The sequence below is a fragment of the Macaca thibetana genome, chromosome X (assembly GCF_024542745.1).
Source record: "Macaca thibetana thibetana isolate TM-01 chromosome X, ASM2454274v1, whole genome shotgun sequence".
In the NCBI taxonomy this organism is placed as follows: Eukaryota; Metazoa; Chordata; class Mammalia; order Primates; family Cercopithecidae; genus Macaca; species Macaca thibetana.
In genome coordinates this window covers 55,651,357-55,667,304 of record NC_065598.1, presented here as the reverse complement: position 1 = coordinate 55,667,304, position 15,948 = coordinate 55,651,357, and the positions used below count along the sequence as shown (strand labels likewise).

At 39.7% G+C, this 15,948-nt stretch overlaps 1 pseudogene; it reads right to left on the bottom strand.

The window, feature by feature from the left end:
• Positions 1–262: 262 nt before the first annotated feature.
• Positions 263–10,992, bottom strand: LOC126946554 (aspartate aminotransferase, mitochondrial-like; annotated as a pseudogene).
• Between the last annotated feature and the right edge of the window lie 4,956 nt (positions 10,993–15,948).

Genomic DNA, 15,948 nt, shown 5'->3' with positions numbered 1-15,948 from the left:
GTCTAGAGAACTTCAGGAAGTCCATGATGTTGAATGGGGAAAAATTATATTTTTATTTTTATTTTGCTTTACTTTTAAGTTCAGGGGGACATGTGCTGAATGTGCAGATTTGTTACATTAGTAAACATGTGTCATGGTGGCTTGCTGCACAGATCATCCCATCACCAAGTTATTAAGCCCAGCATCCATTAGCAATTTTCCTGATGCTTTCCCTCCTGCCACACTCCCCAACAGGCCCCACTGCGTGTTGTCCTCCGCTCACCATGTCCAAGTGTTCTCATCATTCAGCTACCACTTGTAACTGAGAACTTGCAGTATTTGGTTTTCTGTTCCTGCATTAGTTTGCTGAGTATAACAGCTTCCAGCTCCATCCATGTCTCTGCAAAACAAACGAACAAACAAACAAAAACAAAAACAAAAAAATCATGATCCTGTTGCTTTTTATGGCTACACAGTATTTCATGGTGTACATGTACCACATTTTCTTTAACCAGTCTATCATTGATGGGCATGTTGTGTTGATTGCATGTCTTTGATATTGTGAAGAGTGCTGCAATGCACATATGCATGCATGTATCCTTACAATAGAACAATTTATATTCCTATGGGTATATACTCAGTAATGGGACTGTTGGGTCAAATGATATTTCTGGTTCTAGGTCTTTGAGGAATAGCCACACTCTCTTCCACAAAAGTTGAACTAATTGACATTCCCACCTACAGTGTAAACACATTCCTTTTTCTACGCAGTCTTGCCATCATCTGTTGTTTCTTGACTTTTTAATATTGGCCATTCTGACTGGTGTGAGTTGGTATCTCATTGTGGTCTTGATTTGCATTTCTCTAATGATCAGTGATGTTGAGCTTGTTTACATATGTTTGTTGGCCACACATATGTGTTCTTTTAAGAAGTGTCTGTTCATGTCCTTTGCCCACTTTTTAACAAGGTTGTTTTCTTATAAATTTATTTAAGTTTCTTGTAGATTTTGGATAATAGACCTTTGTCAGATGGATAGGTTGCAAAAAGTTTCTCCCATTCTGTAGACTGTTTACTCTGATGATAGTTTCTTTTGCTGTACAGAAGCTCTTTAGTTTAACTGAATCCCATTTGTCAATTTTTGCTTTTTTTGCAATTGCTTTTGATGTTTTTGTCATAAAATCTTTGCTCATGCCTATGTCCTGAATGGTATTGCCTAGATTCTCTTTTAGCATTTTTATAGTTTTGGGTTTTATATTTAAGTGTTTCATCCATTTTGAGTTAGTTATTACATAAAGTGTAAGAAAGGGGTCCAGTTTCAGTTTTCTGCATATGGCTAGCCAGTTCTTCCAGCACCATTTATTAAATACGGAATAGTGTTAGTCCGTTCTCATGCTACTAATAAAGGCATACCCAAGACTGGGTAATTCGTAAAAGAAAAAGGTTGAATTGACTCAGTTCAGCATAGCTGGGGAGGCCTCAGGAAACTTACAATCATGGCAGAAGGAGAAGAACACATGTCATTCTTCACATGGCAGCAGCAGAAGAATGACTGCCCAGTGAGGGGGAAGCCCCTTAAAAAGCCATCAGATCTCATGAAAACTAACTCACTATCATAAGGAATAAAAAAAGGAAGAAGGAAACCACTCCCATGATTCAATTATTTCCACCTGGTCCCTCCCAAGACACATGGTGATTAAGGAAACTACAATTCAATGAGATGACATTTGGGTAGGGACAAAACCAAACCATATCATTCCACCCTTGGATCCCCCCAGATCTCATGTCCTCACATTTCAAAACACAACCATGCCTTTCCAACAGTACCAAGGTCTTAGCTCGTTCCAGCATTAACCCAAAATTACAAGCCCAAAATCTCATCTGAGAAAAGGCGAGTCCCTTCCACCTATGAGCCTGTAAAACTGAAAGCAAGTTAGTTATTTTCTAGATACAAGGGGGGTACAGGCATTGAATAAATACATCAGTTCCAAGTGGAAGAAATTGGCCAGAACGAAGGGGTTACAGGCCCCATGCAAGTCTGAAATCCAAAAGGGCAGTCATTAAACCTTAAAGTTCCAAAATAATCTCCTTTGACTCCATGTCTCACATCCAGGTCTTGCTGATGCAAGAGGTGGGCTCTCAGGGCCTTGGGCAGGAATCCTTTCCCCATTGCTTGTTTTTGTCAGGTTTATTGCAGATCAGATGGGTGGTCTTATTTCTGAGTTCTCTACTCTGTTCCATTAGTCTATGTGTCTGTTTTTGTACCAGTACCATGCTGTTTTGGATAGTGTGGCCTTGTAGTATAGTTTGAAGTCAGCTAGCGTGATGCCTCCAGCTTTGTTCTTTTTGTTAGGATTGTCTTGGCTATTTGGGATCGTTTTTGGTTCCATATACATTTTAGAATAGTTTTTTTCTAATTCTGTGAAAAATGACAATAGTAGTTAAATGGGAATAGCACTGAATATGTAAATTACTTTAGGCAGTATGGCCATTGTCAAGATACTGATTTTTCCAATATTACTGAAGTTGCTTATCAGGTTAAGAAGCTTTTGCACTGAGATGATGAGTTTTTCTAGATATAGGATCATGTCACCTACAAATAGAGACAGTTTGACTTCCTCTCTTCAATTTCAATACCTTCATTTCTTTCTATTGCCTGATTTCCCTGGCCAGAACTTCCAATACTACGTTGAATAAAAGCGTTGAGAGAGTGCATCCTTGTCTTGTGCTGGTTTTCAAAGGGAATGTTTCCAGCTATTGTTCATTAAGTATGGTATTGTCTGTGGGTTTGTCATAAATGGTTCTTATTATTTTGAGGTATCTTCCATCAATATTTACTTTACTGAGAATTTTTAATATGAAGGGATGTTGAATTTTATCAAAGGCCTTTTCTACATCTATTGAGATAATCATGTGTTTTATCCTCAGTTCTGTTTATTGATTTGCATATGTTGAATCTGCCTTGCATCCTGGAAACGAAGCAAAATTGATTGTGGTGGGTAAGCTTTTTGATGTTCTGCTGGAATTGGTTTGCCAGTATTTTACTGAAAGTTTTTTTCCAGTATTTTTTTTTTTTTAAATTATACTTTAAGTTCAACGGTACATGTGCATAATGTGCAGGTTTGTTACATATGTATACTTGTGCCATGTTGGTGTGCTGCACCCATCAACTCGTCAGCACCCATCAACTCATCATTTACATCAGCTATAACTCCCAGTGCAATCCCTCCCCCCTCCCCCCTCCCCATGATAGGCCACGGTGTATGATGTTCCCCTTCCCAAGTCCAAGTGATCTCATAGTTCAGTTCCCACCTATGAGTCAGAACATGTGGTGTTTGGTTTTCTGTTCTTGCGATAGTTTGCTGAGAATGATGGTTTCCAGCTGCATCCATGTCCCTACAAAGGACACAAACTCATCCTTTTTTATGGCTGCATAGTATTCCATGGTGTAAATGTGCCACATTTTCTTAATCCAGTCTGTCACTGAGGGACATTTGGGTTGATTCCAAGTCTTTGCTATTGTGAATAGTGCCGCAATAAACATACGTGTGCATGTGTCTTTATAGCAGCATGATTTATAATCCTTTGGGTATATACCCAGTAATGGGATGGCTGGGTCATACGGTACTTCTAGTTCTAGATCCTTGAGGAATCGCCACACTGTTTTCCATAATGGTTGAACTACTTTACAATCCCACCAACAGTGTAAAAGTGTCCCTATTTCTCCACATCCTCTCCAGCACCTGTTGTTTCCTGACTTTTGAATGATTGCCATTCTAACTGGTGTGAGATGGTATCTCATTGTGGTTTTGACTTGCATTTCTCTGATGGCCAGTGATGATGAGCATTTTTTCATGTGTCTGTTGGCTGTATGAATGTCTTCTTTTGAGAAATGTCTGTTCGTATCCTTTGCCTACTTTCTCATGGGGTTGTCTATTTTTTTCTTGTAAATGTGAATGAGTTCTTTGTAGGTTCTGGATATTAGCCCTTTGTCAGATAAGTAGATTGCAAAAATTTTCTCCTATTCTGTAGGTTGCCTGTTCACTCTGATGGTAGTTTCTTTTGCTGTGCAGAAGCTCTTCAGTTTAATTAGATCCCATTTGTCAATTTTGGCTTTTGTTGCCATTGCTTTTGGTGTTTTAGACATGAAGTCCTTGCCCATGCCTAGGTCCTGAATGGTATTACCTAGGTTTCCTTCTAGGGTTTTTATGGTATTAGGTCTAACATTTAAGTCTCTAATAGATCTTGAATTAATTTTTGTATAAGGAGTAAGGAAAGGATCCAGTTTCAGCTTTCTACTTATGGCTAGCCAATTATCCCAGCACCATTTATTAAATAGGGAATCCTTTCCCCATTTCTTGTTTTTGTCAGGTTTGTCAAAGATCAGATGGCTGTAGATGTGTGGTATTATTTCTGAGTACTCTGTTCTGTTCCATTGGTCTATATCTCTGTTTTGGTAGCAGTACCATACTGTTTTGGTTACTGTAGCCTTGTAGTATAGTTTGAAGTCAGGTAGCGTGATGCCTCCAGCTTGGTTCTTTTGACTTAGGATTGTCTTGGAGATGCGGGCTCTTTTTTGGTTCCATATGAACTTTAAAGCAGTTTTTTCCAATTCTGTGAAGAAACTCATTGGTAGCTTGATGGGGATGGCATTGAATCTATAAATTACCTTGGGCAGTATGGCCATTTTCACGATACTGATTCTTCCTATCCATGAGCATGGTATGTTCTTCCATTTGTTTGTGTCCTCTTTTATTTCACTGAGCAGTGGTTTGTAGTTCTCCTTGAAGAGGTCCTTGACATCCCTTGTAAGTTGGATTCCTAGGTATTTGATTCTCTTTGAAGCAATTGTGAATGGAAGTTCATTCCTGATTTGGCTCTCTGTTTGTCTGTTACTGGTGTATAAGAATGCTTGTGATTTTTGCACATTAATTTTGTATCCTGAGACTTTGCTGAAGTTGCTTATCAGCTTAAGGAGATTTTGGGCTGAGACAATGGGGTTTTCTAAATATACAATCATGTCATCTGCAAACAGGGACAGTTTGACTTCTTCTTTTCCTAACTGAATACCCTTGATTTCTTTCTCTTGCCTAATTGCCCTAGCCAGAACTTCCAACACTATGTTGAATAGGAGTGGTGAGAGAGGGCATCCCTGTCTTGTGCCAGTTTTCAAAGGGAATTTTTCCAGTTTTTGCCCATTCAGTATGATATTGGCTGTGGGTTTGTCATAAATAGCTCTTATTATATTGAGGTACGTTCCATCAATACCGAATTTATTGAGTGTTTTTAGCATGAAGGGCTGTTGAATTTTGTCAAAAGCCTTTTCTGCATCTATTGAGATAAACATGTGGTTTTTGTCTTTGGTTCTGTTTATATGCTGGATTACGTTTATTGATTTGCATAGGTTGAACCAGCCTTGCATCCCAGGGATGAAGCCAACTTGATCATGGTGGATAAGCTTTTTGATGTGCTGCTGGATCCGGTTTGCCAGTATTTTATTGAGGATTTTTGCATCAATGTTCATCAGGGATATTGGTCTAAAATTCTCTTTTTTTGTTGTGTCTCTGCCAGGCTTTGGTATCAGGATGATGTTGGCCTCATAAAATGAGTTAGGGAGGATTCCCTCTTTTTCTATTGATTGGAATAGTTTCAGAAGGAATGGTACCAGCTCCTCCTTGTACCTCTGGTAGAATTCAGCTGTGAATCCATTGGGTCCTGGACTTTTTTTCATTGGTAGGCTATTAATTATTGCCTCAATTATACAGCCTGCTATTGTTCTATGCAGGGATTCAGCTTCTTCCTGGTTTAGTCTTGGGAGAGTGTAAGTGTCCAGGAAATTATCCATTTCTTCTAGATTTTCTAGTTTATTTGCATAGAGGTGTTTATAGTATTCTCTGATGGTAGTTTGTATTTCTGTGGGGTCAGTGGTGATATCCCCTTTATCATTTTTTATTGAGTCTATTTGATTCTTCTCTCTTTTCTTCTTTATTAGTCTTGCTAGCAGTCTATCAATTTTGTTGATCTTTTCAAAAAACCAACTCCTGGATTCATTGATTTTTTTTGGAGGGTTTTTTGTGTCTCTATCTCCTTCAGTTCTGCTCTGATCTTAGTTATTTCTTGCCTCCTGCTAGCTTTTCAATGTGTTTGTTCTTGCTTCTCTAGGTCTTTTAATTGTGATGTTAGAGTGTCAATTTTAGATCTTTCCAGCTTTCTCTTGTGGGCATTTAGTGCTCTAAATTTCCCTCTACACACTGCTTTAAATGTGTCCCAGAGATTCTGGTAGGTTGTATCTTTGTTCTCATTGGTTGCAAAGAACATCTTTATTTCTGCCTTCATTTCGTTATGTACCCAGTAGTCATTCAGGAGCAGGTTATTCAGTTTCCATGTAGTTGCGTGGTTTTGATTGAGTTTCTTAGTCCTAAGTTCTAGTTTGATTGCACTGTGGTCTGAGAGACACTTTGTTATAATATCCGTTCTTGTACATTTGCTGAGGAGTGCTTTACTTCCAATTATGTGGTCAATTTTGGAATAAGTGTGATGTGGTGCTGAGAAGAATGTGTATTCTGTTGATTTGGGGTGGAGAGTTCTGTAGATGTCTATTAGGTCTGCTTGCTGCAGAGATGAGTTCAATTCCTGGATATCCTTGTTAACTTTCTGTCTTGTAGATCTGTCTAATGTTGACAGTGGGGTGTTGAAGTCTCCCATTATTATTGTATGGGCATCTAAGTCTCTTTGTAAGTCTCTAAGGACTTGCTTTATGAATCTAAGTGGTCCTGTATTGGGTGCATATATATTTAGGATAGTTATCTCTTCCTGTTGAATTGATCCCTTTACCATTATGTAATGGCCTTGTCTCTTTTGATCTTTGATGGTTTAAAGTCTGTTTTATCAGAGACTAGTATTGCAGCCTCTGCTTTTTTATGCTCTCCATTTGCTTGGTAGATCTTCCTCCATCCCTTTATTTTGAGCCTATATATGTCTCTGCATGTGAGATGGGTCTCCTGAATACAGCAAACTGATGGATCTTGACTCTTTATCCAGTTTGCCAGTCTGTGTCTTTTAATTGGACCATTTAGTCCATTTACATTTAAGGTTAATATTATGTGTGAACTGGATCCTGCCATTATGATATTAACTGGTTATTTTGCTCATTAGTTGATGCAGTTTTTTCCTAGCCTCGATGGTCTTTACATTTTGCCATGTTTTTTCAATGGCTGGTACCGGTTGTTCCTTGCCATGTTTAGTGCTTCCTTTAGGGTCCCTTGTAAGGCAGGCCTGGTGGTGACAAAATCTCTAAGCATTTGCTTATCTGTAAAGGATTTTATTTCTCCTTCACTTAGGAAACTTAGTTTGGCTGGATATGAAATTCTGGGTTGAAAATTCTTTTCTTTAAGAATGTTGAATATTGGCCCTCACTCTCTTCTGGCTTGGAGAGTTTCTGCCGAGAGATCTGCTGTTAGTCTGACGGGCTTCCCTTTGTGGGTAACCCAACCTTTCTCTCTGGCTGCCCTTAAGATTTTTTCCTTCATTTCAACTTTGGACATACTGATGGGGTTTTGGTGTGGGTGTCCTTCCTGTTTGATAGTTTTCTTTCTAACAGTCAGGACCCTCAGCTGTATGTCTGTTGGAGATTGCTTGAGGTCCACTCCAGACCCTGTTTGCCTGGGTATCAGCAGCAGAGGCTGCAGAAGATAGAATATTTCTGAACAGCGAGTGTACCTGTCTGATTCTTGCTTTGGAGGCTTCCTCTCAGGGGTGTACTCCACCATGTGAGGTGTGGGGTGTCGGTCTGCCCCTAGTGGGGATGTCTCCCAGTTAGGCTACTCAGGGGTCAGGGACCCACTTGATCAGGTAGTCTGTCCGTTCTCAGATCTCAACCTCCGTGTTGTGAGATACACTGCTCTCTTTAAAGGTGTCAGACAGAGTCATTTGCGTCTGCAGAGGTTTCAGCTGCTTTTGTTGTTGTTGTTGTTGTTGTTGTTTAGCTGTGCCCTGTCCCTAGAGGTGGAGTCTACAGAGACAGGCAGGCTTCCTTGAGCTGCTGTGAGCTCCTCCCAGTTTGAGCTTCTCAGAGGCTTTGTTTACCTACTTAATCCTCAGCAATGTCGGGCGCCCCTCCCCCAGCCTCGCTGCTGCCTTGCAGTTAGATAGCAGACTGCTGTGCTAGCAATGAGGGAGGCTCCGTGGGTGTGGGACCCTCCCAGCCAGGTGTGGGATATAGTCTCCTGGTGTGCCCGTTTGCTAAGACCCTTGGTAAAGCGCAGTATTGGGGTGGGAGTTACCCGATTTTCCAGGTGTTGTGTGTCTCAGTTTCCCTGGCAAGGAAAAGGGATTCCCTTCCCACTTGTGCTTCCCAGGTGAGGCGATGCCTGGCCCTGCTTCAGCTCTCTCTGGTTGGGCTGCAGCAGCTGACCAGCACAGATTGTCTGACAATCCCTAGTGAGATGAACCCAGTACCTCAGTTGAAAATGCAGAAATCACCTGTCTTCTGTGTTGCTCAGGCTGGGTGCTGGAGACTGGAGCTGTTCCTATTCAGCCATCTTGCTCCGCCCTCACCTTTTTTTATTTTTTGAGGTGGAGTGTCTACAGTAATTTTATTGTAACAGATAAACCAGGCTGCAATAAGTCTATATGATTAGAGCAGATGGTCGTTCTTTAGAAAGAGTGAAGTTTGATCCCAGCTGGCAGCACATAAAGCCTAGAATATCCTATTTCCTGGTATTGCCCTGTGCCACCTGACTCATGATGTGAAATGAGTTACTGCACAAGTACATTCAACAAAGGGAGTAGGTCCAACTGGGCAGAGACAACATCTCAACAGAAGACAAATATACAATCATTGAGGAGGATGCTGAGATAAAGTGCAGTTACCTACTCTCCACTATTCTTTGCTGAGAAAGGTGATGGTAAGGTATCAGCAGAAAATTATGTTCTTTATTTTTAAATAAATCGCAACAGGATGGGGTTGATGATCAATCAAGCAGTAGAATGGGATGAAAATCTACATTAGTTAAAAATCTTTGTCTATAAGGAAAAAAACAATGACAAGGGAGAAGAGAGAGCCTTCTCTTTTTCTTAAATAAGACAGAAAACAACCTCTTTTTTTTTTTTCCTTGCTGTAGTGTCAGCAGACTCATTGGTTTTCATAAAATGCAATATGGTCTGTTGTTAAGGTTGCTCTATCATGAGAGGACAGACACAATGCTGACTGTTCATGATAGAAGCAGGTCTTCTCTCAAAGCCTGCAATGTGTGCTGTTTCCCATGAGGAACCCCAACACTGTATTACACTTCAGTTAAAGTTTCTGAAATATTGCAATGGTATAACTGACATGTTTTTTGATGTGATGACTTTCTTGCATGTATAAACTCTTTGAGAGAAGTTGGGAGATAAAAGGACAGGGGAGAGTTTGGTTTAAAGCCACGATGTTCCAGACACCAACCATGGATGCCTCGGCCCTATGTCACTACATGTTCTTTTCTGAGAAACATTCAATTGCTGAGTGTTGTTAAACAATGCGGCTGAAAGAAATGATCTACTCACCACCATCCACCCTCTGTCATCCTCTGTGTGAAGCTCCCAACAGCAGAGACTGAAGACAGAAAGGTTGTTTCTGCTTCCTTGCACCAGTGCTATTACTTGGTGACCTGGTGAATGGCATGGGCATGGTAGCCCATGTTACTGAAGGTGACCCCTGCCACAGAGATGTGGCTGTCCTCTGTCATGTAGATGGAGAATTCATTGGTCAGCTGCTCCACCTGATCAGGCTTTAGCCCTGTGAAACAAAACATGCCAATTTGGTCAGTTATGAGTTGCCCGATGTGGGCAGAACCCTCCTTCTTGAGGTTGGAGACCAGCTGAGTCTGCATGCTAATCATGTGGCTGGCTATGCTTTTCACTTCTTGCAACCATTGTTTTTGCAAATTTGGGTGTTAAGAATGTTAGGAGAAATCTGGGCTCCACTGAGCGGAGGATTACAATACATGGGATGGATCAAGATCTTCAACTGTTGACTCTACATTTTTGGCTTCATCTGCATCTATGCAAACCACAGTGAAGGCTCCCACACACTCGCTGGATAACTCCATGTTCTTGGCATATGATTGGCAGAGACAAAAATTAATGCTGTTTGATGAAGTGGCGCACAGCCCAGCCATCCTTGTTACAATCACCACTAGCAAAGCCTTGCTAGGCCATGTCAAAGAATGCAAAGAGATTATTTTTCTTCACCACTGTTGCTATTTCCTTCCACTGCTCTAGACGAGGTTCCACTCTGATGGGATTATGGGCACAGGCATGCAGAAAAACATTTTGCTATGGCATTTTTGAAATGTCCTCCATACGACCTGTGAAGTCAAAACACCATGTCTTGGGGTCATAGTAACAATAAATTTGTAGCTGCATGCCAGTATCCCTGGAGATGGGTGTGTGATTTCCCCAGGATGGTTTGGACATCCCAGCTGAGTTTAAAAATTCTTTGCAGAAAACTGGCTCTGATCCTTAAGGTCCCAGTTCCAGAAATGGTATGCACAGTGAATAACTGGCCACTTTTCAACACTTCACTATTCTCACCCAGGACTAGATCTGCAGATGCTGTGCAAAATTCAGCTAGTCCCCCAATGGGCAGGTATTCCTCGTCCAAATTTTTTGTGGTAATCTGGGCCTCTTCCTTGTTGACATTAAGCAGCATGTAAGGCTTTTCATTATCATCCTAGTAGGCACAAACTCCCAGATTCATCTTTTTGCTATTGGTGTCCCTCTTAAAGGCTTCAGTGACTCCCAGAATGGATCTGGAAGTCCCATCTCCACACAGGTCCACCAGGACCTGGCTCTGGCAGAGGCCATGGTGGTGAGGCCTGGGTGGAAGGCAGTGGGGATCCTGGAGAGGACATGGCTGGAGTGCAGCAGGGCCACACTGAACAGTAGGAGGGCAGTGGGCAGCCACAGGACAGAATGGAGGGAGAGTGGGCCATATTTAGAATTGTTAAGTCTTGTTGAATTGAATGAATTGAACCTTTATATCATGTATTGCTTTTTTTTTTTTTTTTTTTTTTTTAATCATTGTTGGTTTAAAGTCTATTTGGTCTGAAATAAGAATAACAGCCCCTACTCTCTTTTGCTTTCTGTTTTCCTGAGAGACCTATATCCATTCCTTTACATTGAACTATGGGTGTCATTTCAGATGAGATGGGTCTCTTGGAGACAGCATACAGTTGTGTCTAGCTTCTTTATCCAGCTTGATACTCTGTGCCTTTTAAGTTGGGCATTAAGCCAGTGTAATTCCAAGGTTAATCTGATATGTGACAAACTGGTCCTGTTATCAGGTTATTAACTGGTTGTTATGTAGACTTGATTGTATAATTCCTTTATAGTGTCATTGGGATATGCACTTAAGTGTGTTTTTGTGGTGCCATATACTGGTATTTCTTTTCCATGTTTAGCACTCCCTTAAGGGCTACCTCTTCTTCTACTTTTTTCCTTTTCCTTCTCCTTCTCCTCCTCCTCCTTCTTCTTTCCTCCTCCTCCTCCTCTTCCTCATCTTCTTCCTTTTTTTTTTTTTTTTTTTTTGACAGAGTTTCACTCTTGTTGTCCAGGCAGGAGTGAAATGGTGTGCTCTTGGCTCACCACAACCTCTGCCCCCCGGGTTCAAGTGATTCTCCTGCCTCAGCCTCCCCAGTAGCTGGGATTACAGGCATGCATCACCACGACTGGCTAATTTTGTATTTTTAGTAGAGATGGGGTTTCTCCATGTTGGTCAGGCTAGTATCGAACTCCTGACCTCAGGTGATCAACCCACCTCAGCCTCCCAAAGTGCTGGGATTATAGGCATGAGCCACCACACCCAGTCAAGGACTTCTTTGAAGGCAGGTTTTGTGGTACTGAATTCTCCTATCACTTGCTTGTATGAAAATAATCTTATTTCTCCATTTTTGAAACTTAGTTTGGTGGGGTATGAGATTCTTGGTTGAAATTTCTTTTCTTTAGTGATGCTGATTATAGGCCTCCAATGTCTCTGGCTTGCAAGTCTCTGCTGAAAGACTCACTTAAGTTAGCTTGATGGGGTTCCCTTTGTACATAACCTGCTCCTTCTTTCTAGTTGCCTTTGTGATTTTTTTTTTTCTTTCTTGTTAACTGGAGCATCTGATGACTATGTGTCTTGGGAATGGTCACCTCCTATAGTAATTTGCAAAGGTTTTTTATTTTGTTTTGTTTTGTTTTTTTTCATTTCCTAAATTTGCATTTCAATCTCTCCAATGAAGTTGGAAAAAATTTCATGGACTGTATCCTCAAATATGTTTTCCAAGTTGCTTCCTCTGTTTCCATCTCTTTCAAGAATGCAATGTGTCATAGGTTTGGTCTCTTTATATAATCCCATATTTCTTGGAGGTTTCATTCATTTTTATTCTTTTTTTATTCTGACTGCATTGATTTGAAGGAGCAGTCTTTGAGCTCTGAGATTCTTTGTTCGGCTTGGTCTGTTTTATTATTAGTGCTTCCGATTGCATTCTAAAATTTCTATAGTGAGTTCTTTATTTCCTAAAATCGTTTGGTTCTTTCTTAAAATAGCTACATCATCTTTCAACTCCTGGACCATTTTACTGTGTTCCTAAGAATGGGTTTCAACCATCTCCTGTATCTTGATGAGCTTCTTTGCCATCCAGATTCTGAATTGTATGTCTGTCATTTCAGCCATTTAACTCTGGTTAAGAACCATTGCTGGAGAGCTAGTATAGTCGTTTGGAGGTAAGAAGACACTCTGGCTTTTAGAGTTGCCAGAGTTCTAGCACTGGTTCTTTATCATCTGCATGGCCTGATGTTTCTTTAATCTTCAAAGTTGCTGTGTTTTGGATGTGGTTTTTTATTTGTATATTCTTCCATGCTCTTGAGGGTTTCAATGTGACATAATTTGGTTTTAATCTATTGGCTTCATTTCTAGATGCTTTCATGGAGCCAAGGCTTGCTTAGCTCAGCACTTTTGGACTACATACTCTTACCCTGAGGGACTGCGACCTGGCCTACGACTTTGTTCTCTGCTTCCTTGAGGTTAAGCACCATCTGCACTGGTGGGACCAGCGTTTCCCAGTCCTGCAGCAACAACAGTCTGATGGGGTCTGTCGGTAAAAGAGCTCTGGCAGGGCAGTGGTGATCCCCCTTACAAATGTGCATCAGTAGGGTGGCAGGGGTCCTCACAAATGTGCATGTCAGTGGGGCGGTGGTGGGTCTGCACACATGTGTGTGCCTGCAGGCCTGTCTGTATGCATGCACCAGAAGGGACAGTGGTGGGTCTGCCCAAACCATCTCTCTTCTATGATTATATTTAATCATATTTTCTTAGAGTTGACAAGAACCTTATCTATTCCTACTCTCCAATTAGTGCTTAAATACTCTCTATAATATTTGTAACAAGTAATTCATTTGTTGTTGCAAGATGTTCTAGACTACTTTCAGTAACTTTTGGGGATTCCATTTCTGTTCTCTCTATCCCACCAGGCAGGGCATTCTGATTGAATGAAGTTTATCTCCGTGCATTTATAACAGTAAAAATATGCTTAACCAGGGATTTAAAAATTGAAAAGGCCCATTTATTTGGGTATAGGAAACAAAAAGAAAATAAAATAGCAAAAATTACACATCCCCCATTTTCTCATTTCTGTTTCCAAGGAGAGATTCTCACAGCCTGAGAGTCCTTCTTCAGATAAAATATGACTGATTAAACGTATAAAACCTCCTGTAGCAGGCCTTGGTTGATGCTGCAACAGTGTCTCACTCCTCCACTGCCCAATCCAGTTTATATTACCTTACCTCTTATAGAGGAAATAATGAGGAAGTTAAGCTGAGTCTCATAGCTACAAGACAGTCGTATTCTGTGACTGGTATTCAAAGTTCCTTCTATTCATACTGCATGTCTGTTCATGAGAACAAGAGCCAAATCTTAGCTGATCTTTTTCTCTTACATCTGTTACATCAGAAGTGGAGCAAATTTATTCCTAAGACCCAGTCAAAGGAGTAAGTGTCAAATTATTACAAGCTAATTTATTTTATCTAGCTAAACATAATACAATTTTATTTTTCTATTCTTGTATCTAAAGCTTCCTGGATGTGTAATCTTGAAAAGTTATTTAACCTCTCCATGCATTAATTTTCTCATATGTTAAATGAGAATAATAATAGTACACACTTTATAGGGTTGTTATAAATTAAATGAGTTTATGATAAACACTTAATGCCTGGAATATAGTAAAGCCTCATTATGTGCCATTATTATTCCCAAAATTGATAAATTTAATAATATTCTGCATATAAATATTCTGTGATTTTCTCAATCTCAACCTCCAAAGTTACATAATTATAAACTAAACTTTAAAAAATATCACCAAGCAATTAACAGTGAATAATCTGAAAAAGGAAATTAAAGAAACAATTCCATTTACAATAGCATCAACAATAATAAAATACTTAAGGATAAACCTAAACAAGGAGGCAAAAGACATGTGCACTGAAAAATACCTAACATGGCTGAAAGAAAATAATGAAAACACAAATAAATGGAAACACATCCTGTGTTCATGTTCATAGACTAGACGACTTAATATTGTTAAGAAGCCACTACTACTCAAAGCAATCTACAGATTCAATGAAATCCTTATAAAAATCCCAACAGTATTTTTTGCAGAAATAGAAAACTTCTTCCTAAAATTCATGTGGAATCTCAAGGGACCCTGAATAGTCAAAGCCATTTCCGAAAAGAACAACAAATTTGGAAGCTTCACAGTTCCTGATTTCAAAACTTAATATAGGTTATAGTGGTAAAAACATTGTAGTACTGGCATAAAGACAGAAACATATACCAATGTAATACAACAGAGAGCCAAGATATAAACTGTTACATATATGGTTAAATGATATTTGACAGGGGTGCCAAGACCACTCAATGAGGAAAGGACAGTCTCCTCAACAAGTGACATTAGGGAAACTGAATAACCACATGCAGAAGAATAAAACTGGACCCTTATCTTACACCATATACAAAAATTACCTGATGTAAATGACGAGTTGATGGGTGCTGACGAGTTGATGGGTGCAGCACAGCAACATGGCACAAGTATACATATGTAACAAACCTGCACGTTATGCACATGTACCCTAGAACTTAAAGTATAATAATAATAATAATAATAAAAAAATGGATCAAAGACCTAACAACCCAAAACTATAAAGTTCATAAAAAAAACAGTGGGGTAAAGTTTCATGACATTGAACTTGACAATGATTTCTTGGATATGTCACCAAAAGCATAGACAATCAAAACAAAAATGGACAAATGGAAGCACATCACACTTAAAAACTTACGTATCAAAGGACATGATCCACAGACTCAAAAGGCAACTTATAAAATGGGCGAAAATACAAATAAAGTATCAGATAAAAGGTTAATATTCAGCATCCATAAAGAATTCCTGCAACTCAACAACAAAATGTTAAATACAAATGGGCAACTGACTTGAATAAACATTTCTCCCAAGATGATATACAAATGACCAATAAGCATATGGAAAGATGTTCAACACCACTAATCATCAGAGAGATTCAAATTAGAACCACAATGAAATATCACCTCATCTATTAAAATATCTACCATCAAAAGAAAAGCAGAAAAGAACATGTATTGGTCAGGATGTGGAGAAATTGGAACCACTATGCACTGTTGGTAGGACTGTACACCAATAGTGGTACAAGCCTTATGGAAAACAGCATGAAAGTTCTGCCCAAAATAAAAAAATAATACACCACATGATTTAGTAATCTCACTTTTGGGTGTATATACAAAAAAAGTCAAAAGCAGAGTCTCAAAGACATATTTGTATACCTATGTTCATAGCAGTTTTATTCACAATAGCCAAGAAGTAGAAGCAACCCTAATTTCCACTTATAGAGAAATGGATAAACAAAATGTCTTTGAATTAGTGAAC